Source organism: Mustela nivalis, assembly GCF_964662115.1.
Source record: "Mustela nivalis genome assembly, chromosome: 2".
NCBI classification, from domain to species: Eukaryota; Metazoa; Chordata; class Mammalia; order Carnivora; family Mustelidae; genus Mustela; species Mustela nivalis.
The window spans coordinates 111,280,737-111,302,173 of NC_139021.1; the positions used below are offsets into that span (position 1 = coordinate 111,280,737).

At 35.7% G+C, this 21,437-nt stretch overlaps 1 pseudogene across 1 annotated transcript in view; it reads left to right on the forward strand.

Moving 5' to 3' along the window:
• Positions 1–21,437, forward strand: part of LOC309859847 (phosphatidylinositol 3,4,5-trisphosphate 3-phosphatase and dual-specificity protein phosphatase PTEN-like) — a 136,160-nt pseudogene that overhangs the window by 66,450 nt on the left and 48,273 nt on the right. The window contains exon 13 of the transcript XR_014316666.1: positions 2,947–3,056. The product of XR_014316666.1 is annotated as a phosphatidylinositol 3,4,5-trisphosphate 3-phosphatase and dual-specificity protein phosphatase PTEN-like (transcript). The remainder of the gene's footprint in view (positions 1–2,946; positions 3,057–21,437) is intronic.

The window sequence follows — 21,437 nt, forward strand, 5'->3', positions numbered from 1 at the left end:
ATAAACATGAGTTCATATTGATATTTCTTTTTTTTTTTTAAAGATTTTATTTATTTATTTGACAGAGAGAAATCACAAGTAGATGGAGAGGCAGGCAGAGAGAGAGAGAGGGAATCAGGCCCCTGCTGAGCAGAGAGCCCGATGTGGGACTCGATCCCAGGACCCTGAGATCATGACCTGAGCCGAAGGCAGCGGCTTAACCCACTGAGCCACCCAGGCGCCCATATATTGATATTTCTAATTAAGGTTTTTACTTGATTTCTTGATTTTATACCTATAATCATAAATCTTAAAATCATTAGTAAAATTTCATTTTTTTATACAATATAAAGAAGAAAGCTTGAGGATATCAATACTGATAATAGTAAAAACAAACTTGCAGAAGAAGTTTAAAATTTCTTTGTAGTTCTTTTTTTTTTTTTAAATTTTTATTTATTTATTTGATAGACAGAGATCACAAGTAGGCAGAGAGGCAGGCAGAGAGAGAGGGGGAAGCAGGCTCCCCACTGAGCAGAGAGAGCCCGATGTGGGGCTCGATCCCAGGACCCTGAGATCATGACCTGAGTTGAAGGCAGAGGCTTAAACCACTGAGCCACCCAGGCGCCCCTCTTTTTTTTTTTTTAATATTTTATTGATTTGAAAGAGAATGGGCATGAGAGAGAATATGAGCACAGGGAGAAGAGAAGCAGACTCCTCTGCTAAGCAAGGAGCCCTGTGTGGGGCTTGATTCCAGGACCTTGAGATTGATGTGTAACCAGCTGAGCCACCCAGGAGCCCCTCTTTGTAGTTCTTTTTGTTCTTACAGTGCTTCCTACCAAGAAGTACAGTAAACTTGCAGTAGCCAAATAACTCCTGTGAAATAAACTCTATCTCCTGGTTACCAATTTGATATTTAATTGGATTTGTTTGTTGCTGGTTTTAGTGAATGTTTTTCCCCTTTGCCACCCCTTCTCTATGAAGCAAACATGTTTATTGGTTTCTCAGTTATCATTTGTGTGTGTGCAAAAGCACATGTGTGCTGAGAAGTTCAGATTCAGGCAAATTGTGTGTAAATCTTACTCATTTTATCCAAAAAGAAAATATTTTTTGTACAAAAGGTAGCATATTGTATATGCTATTGTGTGCGGTCTTTTTTCTTTTAATGAAAGGTTTTTATTTTTATTTTTTAAATTTTATTTCTTTGTGAGAGAGAGAGATGGAGACAGATAGTGAAAGAGCATGAGCAGGGCAGAGGGAGAGGGACAGAGTCCTGGTTGAGCAGAGAGCCTGATGTAGGGCTCTACCCCAGGACGCTGGGATCATGACCTGAACCAAAGGCAGATGCTTAATCCACTGAGCCACCCAGGCAACCCTGTTTTTTTTTTTTCCCCTTAAAATATTTTTAGGTCTGTCCAATCAGTGTGTGGTAAAACTATGGATAAAACCTTTTAAAAAAATAATTTTAAAAAGCTTTTAGTAACTTGATAATTATTTTCAATTGAAAATAATACCAAAATTAACTCAATAATGTGAAAGCAGCCGAAAGTGATGGAAAAAGATCTACAAAAAGGCACTGGATTTGGTGAATTTTGGATTGTACTTGAAGATCAAATGGGGTCCAGGAGTAGGTAGGTGGAGAACTTCAGGGAGGGTGTTGAAGGGAGGCTTGGGGCAGATCAGCTTGGCTGTTTTGCAAGGTCCATTTCAGAAAAATCACGAGATTAGAGAGAGGAATAATGGTACTCGGGAAGAAATGAGGTCTGCCACTATTGACAAATGGATAGAAATGTAGATTGGTTGGTATTTTTTGTTTTGTTTTGTTTTTTTAGTTTGATGCAAATTCTTCTGGAGCACAGAAGTTTGTTTTTATGCTGACTACAGTGTGTAACATAAGTAAATAGAATGGCATGCTAAATGTTGATTACCTTGATGGTGAATGAGGAAAACTTTCTACCTTAGTTCAGTATTACTAAGTCACAAATACCAAGGACTTGGAAGAGATCATTGTGGTTGTCTCAACCTAATCTTGTGGAGTAGGAAATTGAAGCCTGGAAAGATGAAGTCATGTCCAGGTTATACAACGGGATGGCGGCATAAGCCAGGTCTTAAATCTGGCTTCCTAATTCTTTTTTTTTTTTAAAGATTTTATTTATTTATTTGAGAGAGAGAAATCACAAGTAGTTGGAGAGGCAGGCAGAGAGAGAGAGGGAAGCAGGCTCCCTGCTGGATCCCAGGACCCCGAGATCATGACCTGAGCCGAAGGCAGCGGCTTAACCCACTGAACCACCCAGGCGCCGCTGGCTTCCTAATTCTTAATTGTATCTACTTTTCTCTATGCTGTCGTTCCTTTTGTAACAATGAAAAATGAGAAGTTGTGTAGCTTTTTTTGTTTTTATTTTGATACTTGGTTTTTGTCCCAAGGTAACTTTAGTTCTGATTTATAGTCTGTGGTTTTTGTTTTCATATATGTGGGCCTAAATAGTGTAAATGTGGAAGTTACTTTTTTCCTTAATTTTTATGTACTTACTTTTAATGTACTAGGTAAAGAGATTTGAAAATTATTTTGTCATAGAATTATTTTGAGAATTTTTTTGGGAATTAATTTTATGTACCTGTGTTTCTTTTTTTTTTTTTTAAGATTTTATTTATTTATTTGACAGGCAGAGATCACAAGGAGGCAGAGAGGCAGGCAGAGAGAGAGAGAGAGAGAGAGAGGGAAGCAGGCTCCCTGCTGAGCAGAGAGCCCGATGCGGGACTCGATCCCAGGACCCCGAGATCATGACCCGAGCCGAAGCCAGCAACCCACTGAGCCACCCAGGCGCCCCTGTACCTGTGTTTCTTAATTACACATGATGGTTTATAGATAAATACATTTGACATCCTTTTACTAGCATAGGTATAGTGATTTTTATAATCAGCTAATGTTTTACAACATGTACATGTAGTTTGCATTGTTGTATATTTCAGGTGTTTCCTTAACTTAAGTACTCAGATATTTATCCCAACATTATTGCTATGGGGTTTCCCGCAGAAAGACTTGAAGGCGTATACAGGAACAATATTGATGATGTAGTAAGGTAAGAACTCTTAATTTTTCTGTTGCAAATATTGATGTATTCATGCTATATTTTCATTTAGAGAAGATTTCTAAGTCTTAGAAAATGATGTGCTTTGTGATGTGAACTCTTTTTATTATGTTGGTGCTCTATCACTGCTTTTTGTTTGTTTAATGGATCTCAATGGGATACAGCTCATTTGATAAGAACTAACCTTTGACATGGTTAGGTGTATGTAATAGGATTTCCTGGATTCCTTTTAAGGCTTCTTACCAATTTAAGTCCTGGATTCAGTTACACTATGTTTTTTGTCTTTTATTTCACAATTGGGGATTAGATTTAATCCTTGAGTGTATTCAGTCACTTAAATTAATTCATTCTAAGGTAGAGATAACTGATACCATGTATTTTTTACATAGAACAGTTTATAATGGAGCATAAGTATACTAAGCATTTGAAGAAGTAATTTGGTACAGAGGATCTGGACAGGAATTGCTGGGCAGACCAAGGCCTGACTTTGTCTCTTTTTTATAAACTTGCATGATTTTTTAAGTGTAATTATTATCCAGCTTGAAACCGTATTTCTCAAGACTGATTTAAATAATTTTAACACATGTATAACCTAAGAGTATGTGATCTATTTTATGAGAGAAGGAATTTGTTTCTGTTGTAGTCTTAATATATTTTCTCATTTCAAAGCAAAAATATATATGTATGAAAAATTAACTGTAAACATCAGAAAATTTAATGCCTTTTAAAGTTTAAAATTTTGGATTATTTTGTTTATCTTCTTAGAGAAATCTCTTTCTTGGAGACTTTCAGTTTAAATATTTGATTAGAATTAATGTTATCTTGAATGGGAGAGCACTTTGTAAAGCATTATGCAAATGTAGAATCCTTATATAATTGAGTATATGAATTGTCTGTGTCCTTATTATGAGCTAGCCATAAGTTGTTTTGTTAAGTGGTTAATTTTTAACAATTTGCTTTGAGCCAATGTATATATTTACATTTTGCAGTATTGAGTTGTGTCCAGTTGGATGTTGTTGTGTTTAAATTGTTCAGAATTTTAAAATCAGTATCAGTATCTACAAAAAGTACAGAAAAACCAGACTACTTTTTCGTAGTTTTATTACAGTTAGAGGTACAGGGGGCTGTCAGAATTACTGTTTAAGAATTTGAAAATAGGGAAATAAATGTGTCTTCTCATGGTTGGGCAGGACACAGTTGGAAGGATGCATAATATCAGATCCACGAGAGCAATAGCCTGATATGGCTTAGTCAGTGATAATACACATCTACAGAAAACACAGTGGGTGATGGGAAACAGAATGACGGGTGTAAATTTTGCATCGAGAGAGATGGAGAATCTGGAAAATGAGCAGTGCATCTCCTGAAGTGCAGGAGTGTTTATTAAGCCCCCTTAGGACCTAGATGAAATACCATGCAGGTTGATCTGTTTTATATTACTACTATATAATTCTGTATTCAACCAAGTACTACTTAACCAGATCAGATTAGTACTCATGTGGAAAAAGAGTATGAATACTATGGATAGAGGACAGGTTTTTGGGTCACTGTAAGGGCCTCCTTGTGGTGAGTTTACCTGGGGTGCTTGCTCCCTTTGCTCTCTTCTGACTGTGAATAAGTCACTGAAGCTGATTGATCATCTTTAAGTTACTGATAAAGTTCGGTTTCTGGATCAGCACATTTCATTTTCAGACCTTAGACTGATACTCTCACCAAGAAAATACTGTGCTACCAGTGCTTTGATCTTTCATCTTCCAACTTTGCAACTCCTGCCTTTAAGCCACTGAATTAAGATTCACAAATTTAATTTGTGAAATAGTAACCAAAGTTGAAGTTTATTCTATCCACTTTAATGTATCTACTTTATCTAGCTTTTGTCTTTTTCAAATCTGTTATTCCTTAAAAAGATTTATGTGTATGGTTTGTTATTTAGCCAGTAGTTGCTTTAGCCAAATGTCACCCTTTGGCAAGGGTGGTAGCCCGTAAATGATGAAGAATGATCTGCTGAGTAGAATAGCTAGGGCGTGCATGCCTGGCTTGTCTTGCCCTCCTGCTCCCCTCCAGTTTTGTGACTTGGATATATATATGGCTATTGAGGCTTTCGTTGGCTTCATTTGCTCACTCCACTCCACTTCTTTTATGAGAAAAAGGAGGAACAGTCACCAGGAAGGTAGCTGTAGCTTTTCCCCTATGAAGTAAAATAATTTCCAAGAAGAGGATTAACTTCTCTAAGGGATTGGCTGTCTCTAATACCTACATGATTCATTTCCTTGATTGGTTCCCACAATATGGGAAATAGTAGTAATAAGCAGTAGTGATTTCTTTTTGGTTCAAAGATGATAAAGTGATAATGAAAAGCGTGTCTTTTTATCTTCTTACAAGTTTTCTCATAAATGTATTTCCATTTGGATTTTCCTTTGCCCTATCTATTTGAATTTTTACTTCTCTAAATCCATGTTTTTTTCTATGATTTTCCCCCAAGCAAGAAATATTGTTCCAGGTTCAGGTTTTGTTGGTGTACATCTTTGCTCTGAGTAAAAGAAACTGAAATTGCAAATGCCTTTATGCTTAAATTATGCAGTATTAAACTGTTTTGGGATATGGATTGTTATGGCAACGTGAAATTTTATACTTAAGTGACTCAAGTAACAAATATTTAACTTCTCCTTTTGAGGTTACCTCCTAGGGTTAGGAATTAATGTAAAAAAAAAGAAAGTGGGGGAGAAGTGAACGAAGTTGGAATTTTTTACTATCTTAATTGCAAATGTTAGGCTTAATAATCAGAATTGACATGTCAGGACAAGGACATTTGAACAAAGGAAGATGAAGAGCTAACTCTTCCCAGATTGTTTTTTCTTCTTTTCCTCTTATTCCTACCTTCTCTTCCCCTCCTTTATTGTCATTAAGCTCTTGCTCTGATCAGCTGGTAATTTGAAACAATGTTTTATTCAGATAATTGATTATTCTTGAATATGTGTGGTAATCTTATCCCCCTGGGCTAATATTGAAATTACCCTAATTTATATGTTATCTGGTATAAATCTAAGCAGCCTTTAACGAAATGATGCATTATGTGTTTAACCGACATAGCTTAAGAACTGTTCTGTACTTAATAAATCAGCCAAATGTAGGTTTAATAGAGGTGAACTGGCTTTCTTACTGCAGAACCTTTAATACACTACTATGCCTTGCAAATCTCCCAAGAATGAAATTCGAATATGCTGCTTTCCTTTTCCTTTTTCTTCCCCTCATTCTCCCTTCTCTCATTTCTTTTGTACTGTGTTAAAATAACATCTTTCTAAAACAGTGTTTCTTGGAGCACAATTTGGGAAGTGTTGAAAATGAAAAAAGATGCATCTAACAATATTTCCCCCTAGTCTGAAATCAGTAGGAAGTAATTTACTTCCCCTTTTATTGGAAAGATTTTAGATGCGGTTAGATTCCCATATTTGTCATAAGAGAAGGCTTAGAGCTGAGCATTCTGATACATAGTGATTAAAAAAAAAAGACTTTATCCATTGTCTTCTATACTATCAGCTTTTTTGTTCGTGTGTGTGTGGGTGTGTGTGTGTGTGTATTTGTATATATATATCCAACTTTCCTGTTTTATACATTCTTCCCAAAGAAATTTAAAATAATCTTCTCTTAGTTATATGTCGATCTCTCAATCAGCCTTTTATTTATGTGTTAATGTCCAATAAAAAAGGAATTGTTTGTCTTCCCAACAATATCATTATTGGTTGTTCAGTTCCAAGAATTAAAAAGAGAGCATATAGAGGAAAGTGTCACACTAATTTAGAGGAAAGAGTATTGTTTCCATTCTCCATTTCAACAACTTTTGACTTCTCTTTTATACTGCCTTTCTTTTTCCTGCTTCCTTTTTTCTCTTTATTGTGGCAAAAATTATATAACATAAGATCAATCATTTTAAAGTGAACAATTCACTAACATTTAGTACCTTTCCAGTATTTTGTAACTACCACCTCTCTCAAGTCCCCAAACGTTTTTAATACCCCAAAATGAAAAGCCTATACCCATTGACTGCCTCCCACTTCTTTTGTTAGTTTTATTTCCTTACATATAGCAGATCCTTGATAGATTTGACAGTGTTTATAGTATCTGCATCCATCTAGCTTTTAGGATTTTAATAATAGGTAACACTTATTTTTCATTATTTCTGTTGTATAAGCTGTTTACATGTGTCATTTTATTAAAAATCTCTACAATTAACCTGTCCCCATTTCATGTATGGTTTAAAAGAAGTTAATTTCCCCAAGTGCCATAGTGGGTAAGTAGTGAGCTGAGGGTCGAGTCTAGTCTGTGAGATTCCAAAGCTGATTGTCTCAGTAGCCATATCTATTAGAGGATGAAATGTTTTACCACATACATATGTACACCAGAATATGCCTATATAGGCATATTCCAGAAAATTTGTTTAGGATTTGAGTTTCCAGGTTGAAAAAAAGCTATAAAGTGCCAAGCACAACAAATGAAAACAGGCCAATACCAGGCAGTTATTACAAAATTTCTTTAAGAATATCAGAAATAATGAGAATGTCTCAAAAGCTTTTGGGATCATTTAGGAGGGATTAGGAATATATATGTCATCTAACTTCTCATAATCTAAGAATCTAATTTAAAGATGGAAGATGGAGGACTAGCGCTTTAGAAGTTCTGCATTCAGCCTAGAGTTCTGTATCCAGCCAAACCATTAGTCAAGTGCAAAAGGAGGAAAGAAAGACCTTCAAGAACAAGAAAAAAAATATATCCACCATGCAACATTTCTTAGGAAATTCCTAGACCATGTGCCCTAACAAAATAAGAGAATAAACCATCAAAATAAAGAAAGGGGCTTTAAAATTTTTTTCTTAAAATTTTCTTTTTCTTTTCTTTTTTTTTTTTTGAGAGAGGGGTCAGTGAGGGGGCAGAGGGGAGAGGAAGAGTCTTAAGCAGACTCCATGCCCAACCCAGAGACTAATGCGGTGCGCCATCTAACATCCCTGAGATCAGAACTTGAGCTGAAGAGTCAGATGTTTAACCAACTGAGCCACCCAGGTGCCACTAAACTTTACCATTTTAACCATTTCTGAGTGTATACTTCAGTGGCCTTAGGTACATTCATATTGTACAGCCTAAAACTTTTTTTTTCTCCTACCACACTGAAATGTTGTACGCATTAAATAGTAGCTCCCCCATTTTCTCTACTCTGAGCTCTTGGTAACCATTGTTCTACTTTCTGTGTCTGTGTATGTAACTTTTCTGGGCACCTTATATAAGTGGAGTCATGTAATCTTTGCCTTTTTGTGACTGACTTAGCATAGCATGTGACTTCGTTTAGCATAATGTCTTCAAGGTGCACTCATGTTGTGGCCTATATTGGCCATGTTTTCTTCCCTTGTATGTATATAGCACATTCTGTTTATTCATCCATGGATGGACACTTGAGTTGCTTCTGCCTTTTGACTGTTGTAAATAATGCTGATATGAACATGGGTGTACCAGTATCTGCATCTTGCTGCTTTCAGTTTGTTTGGTTGTATACCCAGAAATGGAGTGGCTGGATCAAATAGTGATTCTGTGTTTAATTTTTTGAGGAACTACCATATTGTTTCTCCCAGCAGCCGCATCATTTTTCATTCTCAGCAGCAAGAATAAATGTTCCAGTTTCACTACATCCTTGTCAACACTTGGTATTTTCTGAGCTTTTTTTTTCCTCATTCTTTTTTTTTTTTTTTAAGATTTTATTTATTTATTTGACAGACAGAGATCACAAGTAGGCAGAGAGGCAGGCAGAGATTGGAGGAAGCAGGTCCCCTGCGGAGCAGAGAGCCTGACATGAGGCTCGATCCCAGGACCCTGGGATCATGACCTGAGCCGAAGGCAGAGGCTTTAAACCACTGAACCACCCAGGCGCCCCACTTTTTTTTTTTTTTTTTTTAATAGAGCCGTCCTAATGGGTGTGAAGTGGTATCTGTAACTTGAAGAAATCACACATGTCAGCTACAGAAGCAGAAACCTGAGAAACTTCCTTTTCTCTATGAGCCTTGGTAACTGACCTCTCCTGCAAAGCCCCTTCCCCAAAACCAAGAGGAAAAGGATGGGGCATAATGCACCCTTATTTTAGCTAGACTCTTTCTAAGATTTTTCCCATTCTTTTTACTTCTGGAGTATGATAGCTGATGATTGCTTTGTTTGCTGGGAACCAGCGCTCTAGGAAATTCGTGTTAGCCACTTGGCCACTCTCATGTACCCTGGCCCTCTGTTTTAAAAAAATGAACAAATGCTAAAAGAAGGTTTTAGAAACAGAGGTATTTAAAATGTGCACACTGGACACATCAGTACTTCTAGCGTACACACTTAGAATGACTGTAATTATCTTGAAACAACTTACAAAGTCTAAATTTGAGGTCTATGGTCTCCCTTCTTGGAAGGCCTATTTAAGCATCTGGTTGATTTAGTCTTATATTTCTCATCACCTAATAGGAGGCCTTCCATCTCTTTCCTCTTCTGTTCCTCTTTTAAATTTGAGTCTAGACAATATAGCTCAAGTTCCAGAGGAACCGGAAAAATGACCAATGATTTTCAGTTTTGGGGACTCTAATTTTGTGCATGATCTTTTTGCCGCATGATCTTTTTTCTTTTAATTGAAGTATAGTCAACATATATGTTATATTAGTTTCAGGTTTATAATGTAGTGATTGGAAAAATCTAACAAGTATAACTGCCATTTGTCACCATAGAATACTCTGACTTATATTCCCTTTCATCACCATGACTTATTCATTCCATAACTAACCTGTATCTCCTGCTCCCCGTCACCCATTTTTCCATTTTGTCCATAGCCATACCTGCTCCCTTTTGTATTTAAGAGTCTGTTTCTGCTTTTTGTTTGTGTTTAAAAAAATTTTTTTTCAGATTCTACATATAAGTGAAATCATATGGTATTTGTCTTTCTGTGACTGACTTACCTTGCTTAAGGTAATACTCTATATCCATCCATGTTGCAAATGCAAAGTTTCATTCCTTTTTAATGGCTGAGGTATAGTTCATTGTTTGTGTATCAATCATCTCTTTATTCATCTGTCATTGGACACTTGGGCTGCTTTCATAATTTGGACATTGTAAATAATGCTGCAGTAAACATAGGGGTATATGTATCATTTTGAATTAAAGTTTCTGTTTTCTTTGGTTATATATACTTATTAGTGGAATTACTGTATCATAAGGCAGTTCCACTTTTAATTTCCTGAGGAACCTCTGTACTGTTTTCCATAGTGGCTGCACCAATTCACATTCCCACTAACAGTATATAAGGGCTCCTTTTTTTCCACATTCTTAACCAATACTTGTTTCTTGTCTTTTGGACTCTAGACGTTTGGCAGTTGTAAGGTGGTAAGGTGGTAACCTCAGTATGGTTTTAATTTGCACTTACATAATGATTAGTGATGTTGAACATCTTTTCATGGGCTTATTGCCCATTTGTTTATCTTTTTGGAGAAATGTTTAGCAGTTTGTGTTTTTGTTGTTGAATTCTAGGAGTTCTTTATATATTCTGGATATTAATCCCTTATCAGATATGTGACTTGCAAATAGTTTCTCCCATTCTCTTGCTTTGTTGATAGTGTTCTTGATGAACAAAAAGTTTAAAGTTTGATGCAGTACAGTACAATTTAACTATTTTTTGTTGTCTGCCTTTGGTGACGCATCCAAGAAATCATTGCTAAACTGGTATTATGAAGCTTTTCTTCTGTATTTCCTTTTAAGAGTTTTATAGTGTTTGGTCTTTTTTGCTTAGATCATTAATCCATTTTAAGTAATTTTTGACTGTGTTTTAAGATAAGGGTCTAACTTAATGCTTTACATGTGGATATCCACTTTTCCCAACACCATTTGTTGAAAAGACCATTTTTTCCCCATTGAATGGTCTTTCCACACTTGTCAGAATTTTTGACCGGATATACAAGAGTTTATTTCTGGGTTCTCTATTCTAGTCAGTTGGCATACATGTCTGTCTTCATGCCAGTACAACACTTTGTATCTTTATGGTAGATTTTGAAATCAGTAATTGTGAGTCTTACATCTTTGTTCCTCTGATTCAAGAGTCTTTTGGCCATTGAGGGTTTTTGAGAGTCCATATGAATTTTAATGGAATTTTCTAGTTCTGCAAAAAAAAAAAAAAAAAAAAAAAAAAAAAAGTTTTGGGGATTTTTGAATGATATTAATCTGTAGATTTTGTTGGATGATATTGAAATATTAACAGTATCAGATTGGGGTGTCTTTCCAATTTTTTAGGTCTTTAATTTTTTTTTTCATCAGTGTTTTATAGTTTTCTCTGTATATCACCTCCTTAATTAAGTTCTTTCCTAGATTCTCTTTTTTGGTGTTTATCATGGATGGAATTTTCCTTTTTGGATTGTTCATTGTCAGTGTATAGAAGTACAGCTGATTTTTGCACATTAATTTTGTATCCTGCTGCTTTGCTTAGTTTGTTTATTCTGATGATTTTTTTTTTTTTTTTATGGTGTGGAATCTTTAAGGTACATGTAAAAACATATAGAACATGTCATCTGCAAACAGAGATAATTTTATTTCTTCCTTTTTAATATGGTTGCCTTTTTGGATAGAAGTAGCAAAACAGACTTCCTGTTTTGTTATTGACCTTAGAGGACAATTTTTGTCTTTTACCATCGCATGTCATGGTAGCTATGGGGTGTGGAGTTTTTCTTTTTAAATCGACTTTAGTTTTTGGAGCTATTTTACATTCACAGCTACATTCAATTCGAAGGTACAGAACTGTCCTGTATGCCCCCTGCCCTCACACATATATGGTCTCCTTCATTATCCTTGCCCTCTACCAGAGTGGTTTATTTGTTGTATTGATGAACCTGTTCTGACATCATTATCGTACAAAATCCATAATTTCCATTAGGCTTCACTCTTGGTGTTGTGTGTTGTATGAGCTTGGAAAAATTTTAATGACATGTATCCACCATCATAGTAACATACCTAGTGGTTTCACTGCTCTAACAGTAGTCTGCAGTCTGCCTATTTGTCCCTTTCCTCCCAGCCCAGCCGCTGGCAACTGCTGATTTTTTTTTACTGTCTCCATACTTCTGACTTTTCTATACTGTCATATAGGTGAAATCATCCAGTATGTAGCATACAAAAACTCTGGTACTATCCAATATGGCAATATATGAAAAACCCACAGCATGCAAAATGGTATGGCCACTTGGAAGACAGTTGGTAGTTTCTTAAAAAACTAAACATACTCCATAAAATCAAGCAATTGTATCCCTTTGGGTAGTTACCCACAAGAGTTGCAAACTTATATTCACACAAGAATGGATGTCAAGTCTTTAATGCCTGGCTCCTAAATGAGGAAAAAGGGGGGAAATGAAGGGAAAAAATGGGCTCTGGATCTTTAAGTCCCCTGGAAGCCTTTTCCATCAGTGGGGATTTCAGCAGTGGTGGCCTGCTTCTGTGTAATCAGAAGCAGCAGCCAATGATCAGAACACAGATCTCTGATATTTGGAGGACAAGGTCCCATAAGCTGGTGTAGGCTGTGCTAGGCATATGTGCATGGCTTCCTGTTGCGAGGTGAGGGGGTGGGCACTGGGGTGGGTAGCTGCTACCATAGTGAGAGTTGAAATTGACTGAAATTAACTGTGATTTACTGTCTAAGCCTTTTTCTAGAAGCTGCAAGCTTTTGAATAGACTCCAGGATTCCAAAATAGTTACACTAGTCAGATTATGCCAGTACAATTCTTGTTTAGGTGGGGAGATGGATTCCTGGTGACTCCTACTTTGCCATCTTCCCTCAACTAATTTCTTATTACAAGTTTTTTTTATATCTTTTGGAATACGTGTTTATGTATTCCTTTGACAAAAATAATTTTAAAATGCACTTTGGCAGCTCATAGGAGTTCACAGGAATTGAGGAAAGAAAAGACTTCTAAAAACTAAAGACTCTGTATTCTCACAGCTGTCTTTAATGAATTCAGATTATTATATATTGAAATTATTTGAAGTAAGGTATAGTGTGTCTTAGATTGTACTCTATTCCACATTTTGAGGGTATTACCTCTCTGCTCTTAAGTTTTTAGTCTACTTTCCAAGTTATCTGTAGTTAAATTTTCCCATTTCCCTTTGGAAAGTGCTGTTTTCTTGCTTTTTTCCACTTTTCCATTGTATCAAATTTATAAGGCAGTGAGCCAATTGTGGGCATGAAATCCTTGGGAGGAGAGAGGAGGAAGTGGGAGGGGCAGCCATGGTGAATGTTTTCCTAAGTAATATTCAAGTTCTTTGAGAGAACTTACCCTCCCCCCTTTTTAAAAATGCTGTGATATTTTCTCTTAAATAGATTGTTTATTCTCCTGCCAGTCTCACTGTTGCGCAAAGTGCTAGATAAGAAATTGTATAGTTCACATTATTAAAGGGAATACAAAAAGTATTTTACCAACCCTTAGTCAAAAAAAAAAAAAAAACCCCAAAAAACAAAAAAAAACAAACAAAAGCCAAAAAAACAGAACAGCTATAGGATAATAAATAAAAGAACAGAGTCAGAGTTCTGGGTTGCACATGACAGAAAGTAGCTCTAATTAAGCAGAAAAGAATTGTTTGAAAAATATTAGATAGCTCATAGGTAGAGAATCAGGCTTAGGAATTTTGCAGAAGCAAAAGACCATGCCTTGCTTTGAGGGAAGCAAGGCATGGTTAAGAGGTTACAATAAGGCAGTCTCTGCTTAGGACATGGCTGCTTGAAAACTTGCTATCCCGGGTACTGCTGCCTTGACTGCATGTTGTTGACTGTGCTTATAAGCTTTCAGCACTTCTGGAGCTTTCTTTCAGTGATCTGACTCCTTTGCCCCTTGCTATCACCACCTAGGATTCAGTGTCCAGAGTAGAAGGACCTAATTGGTGTTAGACTTGCACCCATGATGAGGAAGATAAGGAAGGGAATATTTGCTTCTCACTTTTTGAAATTCTCTCCAAATTAGAATGGTTGTGGATGCTGAACAGCCTAAAGAGTACTAAAACCTCCTATAAATTTCTCTTACTTCACACGTCCTATCCTCAGACTCTCTTCCCAAAGATACCTACAATTAAAACTTTCAGGTATTCTTTAAGAAACTGTTTTCTTCTTACATCCACTTTTTAAGAGAAATAGTTGGGAACATAGTGCCTACTCTTCTGCATCTTGCTTTTTTTTTTTTTTTTTTCCATTTACCATACTTAGGAATTTTCCATACTGACATGGAGATGGAACTGATTTTGTTATTGGCTTTTATTCCATTTTATGATCATTCCATAATAAACAGTCCCCTCCAATCCATATTAGGTTATTTCTTGTTTGTCACTATTGAAAACAGCACTCTAATAAACATTTTCTCACACATACCTTGGTGTCCTTTAACAGGTATTTACTGAAGGTAGATCCTTAGCAGTGGAGCAGTGGAGTTTTTCTCTTCTCCACAGTGGAATTTATTCTCACCAACATGTATGACAGCATCTTTCCCCCTTCAGTCTTGGCAAACAATATTATCAAACTTAAACTTTTTGTAATTTGTTGGGTAATTTGAGTTTTATTGCATTTCTTTAATTGTGAGATTAAGCGACTTTGTGATCTTTATTGGTCATATTTTTTTCCTTTTGGTTTGTACATGTATACTGACCCTATCTTCAGCATATTTAAAAGTCTTTTTTCTTAATGATTTTTATGAACGCTTCAAAAATTAAGGAAGTTAGTGGTATTCTTTCTTAAGACAATTTTATAATGCCCTGCCTTGCTGGTCTTTTGAATTTTATGACTGCGAGATTCAGGTGAAGCTGTTACAGAGAGCTTGATGGATTATCTCTGTTTCAAATTATTGATTGCTAACTGTATGCTTTACTAATATGTCTAATCATGGAATGTCAAAGATTTTGTTAACAGTTGTTTGTTCAAGAATATTCTTTAAGAAATAACCTTGCTTAAATAGCAACTTGAAACCATTTTAATCCAGAAAAATGTCATGCATCCACCACTCTTGAGTTACTGAATCAGAGCAAACCTTCTCTTGGACAGAGACAATAGAAGTGAAAGGGAATTTAGTGGCTTCTAAGCCTAGCCTTGCCTTTTCTCTCTCTTTCTTTCTTTCTTTCTTTCTTTCTTTCTTTCTTTCTTTCTTCCTTTCTTTCTTTCTGGAGTTCTGCTTATCCTCTGGCTCTAGTGTCATACGACTCTCTAACCTGTGCAGTTCTACCTTATTTAATGTTCTTTTTGGATCCAGACATTTTCCTCATTTCAAGCCTTTTCTTTTGTCTTTACTATTCTTATGTTCCTTTATATATGCTCTTTTGTATTCATCTAGGATTATTTCCCTTTTTTCCACTAGGATTATTTCCCTTCCCCCACCCCCGGTTGTAACCTTTTAAGTCTGAACATTGTGAGTGAATTCTCTGCAACTGTATTGATTGGTTTTCTAAGATAATTTCTGTTCATTTGCCTTTTTTAAGCTAGTATCCCTTGTGATTGTTTATGCAGAATTTTAGTTTTTAAATTAGTCTCTCTGTAATCTTTCCTTTTGGATTTTGAGTTATGAATTCATACCCTGTTATTTAAATGAAGCTTTTGAAATCCGTTTTACTGATCTGTATCATATCTAACTATGCCAGTATTTCCTTCCTTGTCTGATGTGAACTCTAAAATTATATGAACACTTTCTCCCTGTTTCCTGGCATTTCCACTGAAACTTGTTCCTCATTCTAGGTTAGAAATACGTCCAGAATTTTAGTTTTCTTCTTTACTGTATTAATCTACTAATAAAATTAATCAAACATACCAGGTATTTGTTAGAAAACTGCGTATGGTTGAAAATACTTTTTCATGGGTGCCTGGGTGGCTCAGTGGGAGTGGGTTAGGCCTCTGCCTTCAGCTCAGATCATGATCTCAGGGTTTTGTGATCGAGTCCCGCATTGGGCTTTCTGGTCAGCGGGGAGCCTGCTTCCTCCTCTCTCTCTCTCTGTCTGCCTCTCTGCCTATTTGTGATCTCTGTTTGTCAAATAAATAAATAAAATATTAAAAAGAAAATAATACTTTGTCAATAGGTATTTTGACAGTTGTAAAGTCCCAGTAATTACTGTAACTTTCCTCTTTTAATTTTATGCTCTATTCCAAGAATGTTCCCATTTCCACTACCTTCCTAAGCATATGTATTGTGGTCTGTTGTGTTTTTTCAATGATCTCTGTGTTTTAGACCTGTGCTGTCCAATATGTTAGCTATTAGCCACATGTAGCTATTTATGTTTAAATTAGTTAAGATAAATTTACTCATTAATGTTCATTTGCCTTAGTTTTCAATAGCTACATGCGGTTAGTGGCTTCTGTGCTGGACAGCATAGATACAGAACATTTTCATCACTGAGGAAAGTCCTATAGGGCAGTGCTTTTTTTTTTTTTTAAAGAATTATTTATTTATTGAAAGACACAGCAAGAGAGGAAACACAAGCAGGGGGAGTGGGAGAGAGAGAAGCAGGCTTCCTGCTGAGCAGGGAGTCTGATGCAGGGCTCTCAGTTCCAGGACCCTGGGATCATGACCTGAGCCCAAGGCAGATGCTTAATGACTGAGCCACCCAGGCACCCTGGACAGTGCTTTTCTGAATGTCATTTTGCTTTTCATTCTAAAAAGTTCTCATTCCTGAAGGTGATATACTTGTTGTATTTCTATCTCTGGTATTAAGCAAAATACATTTGAGATATTTTGACGTGGGTTGCATTTTACATGTTGGTAGTTGTAATCAGATTACTTTCCTAATCAACTTTATTGAGGTGTAATTTATTTGCAGTAAAGTATATTCACTTTAAGTGTACAGTTCAGGGAGTTTTGACATGTATATACATCCATGTAAACATCGCCACAGTCACGATTTAGAACATTTTTAGTGCCATAAAAGTTTTCTTCATGTCTCCCTTTAGTCAGTTCCCCAGCCTTGATTCTGGGCAGTTTCTAATTCTTCACTGTAGTTAAGTTTTGACTGTGTTAATATTTTATATAAATGCAGTTATAGAGTATGTACTTTTTTGGGTTGGTTTTCTTAGTCTTTGCATAATTACCTTGGTTGTTGCTTATTTCAGTAATGACTTTTTTCTTTTTATAGCTGAATAGTATTCCACCGTATGGTTACGATATAATTTATTTATCCACTCACCTGTGATGGGCATTTGGGTTATTGTAAATTTAGGTCTATTATGAACAAAGCTGCTGTGAGCATTCATGGCCAAGACTTTTGTGGACATATATTTTTTTGTCTTTTGGTTAAATGTCCATGAAAAGAATTTCTGGGTCATATGATATAATTACTGAAAGAAAAAAAGGTATATATATTTAGGTTAATGGAACAGAAGAGAGATTACAGGAAAACTCAGACATAGGTTGTTAGAAAAGATGATAGAGAATTCACTGGGGACAGGATACTCATATTAACAAATGGTGTTGGAACAACTGAATATCAGTATGAAGACAATTACTTCTGATAATACAAAAAAATCTCATATTACATACAAATGGATATTGTAGATAGAAGTATAAAAGTAACATGTAAAACTATAAAACAAATAGATAAAAACAGAGAAGAAAATCTTTGTGACCTTTGGTTTAGTCAGAGATTTCTTTCTTTTTTTTTTTTTAAGATTTTCTTTATTTATCAGAGAGAGAGAGGGGAGAGACCGAGCACAGGCAGACAGAATGGCAGGCAGAGGCAGAGGAAGAAGCAGGCTCCCCGCCGAGCAAGGAGCCTGATGTGGGACTCGATCCCAGGAGCTGGAATCATGACCTGAGCCGAAGGCAGCTGCTTAACCAACTGAGCCACCCAGGCGTCCCGAGTCAGAGATTTCTTAGTACATAAGAAGTTAACCGGGTAAGAAAAAATTCACAAGCTGGACTTGATCAGCATTAAAAACTTCTGTTGTTTGAAAGACACCATTAGTAAAATTAAAAAACAAAAACAAAAACAGCAAATTTGGAAGAAGTACTCACAATGCATATATCCAAAGGACTTAAACTCAATGCAATATAAAGATGATTTTAAAAAATTCATAAGAGGACAACCCCATAAAGAAAAGACAAAAAAAAATTTTGAACATAAACTTTACAAAAGAAAATACTTAAATGATAAGTAAATATATTAAAATATATTCAAAATAAATCATTGGAGAAATGGAAATTAAAAGATAACGAGGACCTGTTTCAAATTTTACTGGGATAGCTAAAACTTCAAGGGGTAATAATGCGTTGGCAAGGATATATAGCAATTTGAACTCTAATCCATGTTGGTAAAAGTGCAAAATGTTACAACTTCTTTGGAGAAGTGCTTGGCAGCTTTTAGTTCATAGTAATAGCTTTCTGAATTTTTTCACTGATAGCTCACTTCCTCTGCTGTTTCTTTTTCCTCTAGTTCTATCCCTCTTTTGAGAGAATAGATTTTCTTTCCTACTGGGGATCCTAGTCTTTGATCAGACTTTAATATAAAACTCTGAGTTTTGCTTTTGTGTTTAACTTGAAGTAATAGAGGAGAAGGCAGTACTGTGCAGGCAAGTGTTAAGATTGCATTTTTAACAGGATACTTTACTTGTATTGGATGTATAACTGATCTTAAGTTTGACAACCTAAAAATGAGTAGGATAAAAGAGTGTTTGGGGCTTGCCTGTGTTAATGGGATTAAGGCAGAGATGACTTACATATTAAAAAGAAAAACAACAACCCAATTTCATGTTTTAGTAGTAGCAATGGCAGCTGCAGGTATATTAGAGTTCTAAGAGCAAATTTTAATTTTTAAAAAAGATTTTATTTATTTATTTATTTATTTGAGAGAGAGAGAGAGAGAGAGAGATATCACAAGCAGGCAGAGCAGCAGTCAGAGAGAGGGGGAAGCAGGGTCCCCGCTGAGCAGAGAGCTCGATGCAGGGCTCGATCCCAGGACCCTGAGATCATGACCTGGCCTGAAGGCAGAGGCTTAGCTTAACCTGCGGAGCCACCCAGGCACCGTATGAGCAAATTTTAATTTAACATGAATGCAGCAGAACTAAATAGGGTGCCAAATAATGAGTTAGCTACAGAAAAATGTAGCAAATAAGTAGTTATTTTTTTTTTCTTTTCAGATATGAATTTTTCTTTTTTACCTATTTTTGGAGTAGTAGTCTTTTCTGAATGGGATATCTTTAAAAAGGATTTGCTTCTGGGTTTCTCCCAGACTTCCAGGAGCATTTGTTATTATGATTGTGGTTGTCAGTGCTACCCTGTAAATACAGTAGTAGTTGTCACAGAGGAGGTACTCAATAAATATTTGTAAGATGAATTTTTATCAATTCTCCAAGCATTTAAAAGTGATCAAATGCTCTAATAATATAAACTTTAGTAGCAGTATATATTGACAAGCAGATATACCAGTTCACTTTCAAGAAGGAGAATGACTCAGGCTTTCCAATAAAGCTTGAATTTAATTGTCTAGAATAGATTTAGTCTACATGAAGCCCTTCCGGTGGGTGGATTGATCAGTTAGCTGTTGAAACATGGAAAAAGCATGGCCAGGCTTTAGGCAATGAACCTCAGATATTTTTGGCAAGACAATTCCTGTTGTAAAAATGGAGACATCAAAACGTCTTTGTTAGAAGTTGCTTTAACTAGCTTCTTTTCTTTGATTCCACATTTATTCAGCAGCACTATACTTTCAATTTTTGGTGGGTCTCCTTATGGAAATATATTGAACTTGTCATAAAGATGTGGGTAATTCCTGTTCAGTTGGACTTTTTAAGGAAATTAATATATTGCTGTTATGGTCTTTATGATATTTATGTATCAGTCATATGACATGAGTTTGAATTTGTTTCTGAACGAAAGTACCATTCACTATACTGAGAGGATTACATCTTACACAGAAGGTAGAGGATCAGACCCTGGACTGTCATAGTAACTTCACCAGAGTAGTAACAGAATTTCTTAGGCCTATAAAGAAAGTTTATCTTGTAACCCAAATTCCTCCCCCCTACCTTTATTGGAACAAGTTTATTAATTTGGTATAAGTGTGTAGAGCAGCTAGATTGAGTTTTGCATTTGTTTAATGTAATCTTGCATTCCTCACAATTGAACATTGTGTTTTATTTTGCCTGTAGAGTGCTCCAGTTTATATAGCAAGTATATGTAAACCTACATAGACTATATTTCATAAAAAAATACTATAAGATCAAATTTAAAATTGCTTTATAATTACTGACTTTCTTAATTGTATTTAGTCCATTTACATTTAGTATAATTATTGAAATGTTTTGTTTACCATTTTTCTGTTTGTGTTTAGTTGTTCAATACTCCTTTGTTCATTCATTCTTATTCTCTTTCATTCCTCTTTTCCTCTACTCTTTGGGATTAATGGAATAATTTTAGGTATTCCATTTTAATTCTGTTGACTTTCTAGCTATATATATATATATATATATATATATATATATACACACACATATACATACATACACACACACATTTTAGAGGTTGTGCAATAAGGGTTAGAAAACACACTTTTTAGTTTATTCTAGTCCTCTTAGAGTTGATATTGTGAGCATTAAATGTAAGAACCTTATAAAAGAAGAACTTATGTCTACCTATGTATTACATCCCAGAATACAGTGTTACTTTATTTGCTTTATACACTTGTATTTCAGAGAAAGGGAAGGAAAAAATGTTCTTTTACCTTTATTCCCATTATTCCCTTCAGCCTGAGGGGCAGGTCTGATGGCAACAAATTTTCTCTAGTTTTTTTATCTTTTTTTTTAAGATTTATTTATTTATTTGAGAGAGAGCATGGGGGGAGAGGCAAAGGGAGAAGTAGAGAGAATCTTCAGACAGACTCTGCATTGAGTGCAGAACCCGAAGTGGGGCTTTATCTCAGGACCCTGAGATCATGACCTGAGCTGAAACCAAAAGTTGGATGCTTAACCCATTGAGCCACTCAAGTCCCATTGTCTTTCACCTGTCCTTCTGAGACTCCAGTAATATAGGTGATAAACTATATTCTCTTGATTTTTGTATTGTTACACAGGTCACTGACGAGCTGTTCATTTTTTCAATTTCTTATTTCTGTTCTTCAGATTAGATAATTACTACTAATTTGTTGTCAGATTCATATTTTTGTGTTCCAGCTAATATTTATGCATATCAAGCTGCCTCTACACATATTTATTATCTAAAGCATTTACCTACTTTATCTGCAAGTGCAAATTCAGTGAGTTAGGAATTCAGAATAGGCATGGTGGAATGGTTTGTTTTAGGTCCAAAATATCTGGAGTCTGGGACTCCCTGACTAGAAATGAGTTGGCAAATTGTGGCCAAATCATCTACAGGT